Source organism: Lipotes vexillifer, unplaced genomic scaffold, assembly GCF_000442215.2.
Source record: "Lipotes vexillifer unplaced genomic scaffold, Lipotes_vexillifer_v1.1 scaffold545, whole genome shotgun sequence".
NCBI lineage: Eukaryota > Metazoa > Chordata > Mammalia > Artiodactyla > Lipotidae > Lipotes > Lipotes vexillifer.
In genome coordinates this window covers 1,860,168-1,860,733 of record NW_006779129.1, presented here as the reverse complement: position 1 = coordinate 1,860,733, position 566 = coordinate 1,860,168, and the positions used below count along the sequence as shown (strand labels likewise).

The following is a 566-nucleotide window of genomic DNA, read 5'->3' as shown; positions in this document are numbered from 1 at the left end:
GGGGGCCGGTCGCCGGCGGGCGGGGGTGCTGCTGTCCCCGGGTCCCTGGGGCGCGCCTGCACCCTCGGCGGCACCTGGGGCACGCGGTCAGCAGGGCCTCCTCCCGGCCTGCGCCTGCCGCCTCCTCCTACCCCCCCCAGCCCCGGCCCCCTTCTGGGTCCGCGTCCTGGACCCGCCCCCGCGCGCTGGGGGCCCCGCGTACGTGCCGCCCACCACGGCCTCTGCGCCCGGCCCGTCGGGGGTGTGTCTGCGCGGCCGGCCGTGGCTGGACAGGGTGCTCTCGCCGGTCGCCGCTCCTGCCGACCCCCGGCCCTCCCCGCACCCCTTCCCGGTGGCGCGTGTCAGAAGCCCCATTTCCTGGAGGCCCAGCTGAGCGGAGGCCAGTGAAGGCTGGGCAGGTCCCCACAGGCCCACAGAGCCCCGGCTGTAACCAGGTCGTTATGAAACACGACGTGGGGGCACCGTGCTTTCCCCAAACCACTGCCTCCAGGGCGGCTCCGGGGCATTTTCTTTAGTGCAGAGCTGTTCCCACCCCCCTTGTACAGGGGAGGCCAAAGGTGGTGGTC

The 566-nt window shown here is 74.4% G+C and overlaps 1 protein-coding gene across 1 annotated transcript in view; it reads left to right on the top strand.

Annotated features, from left to right (window-relative positions):
- Positions 1-566, top strand: part of PFKL (phosphofructokinase, liver type) — a 27,834-nt gene that overhangs the window by 548 nt on the left and 26,720 nt on the right. The window lies entirely within an intron of this gene.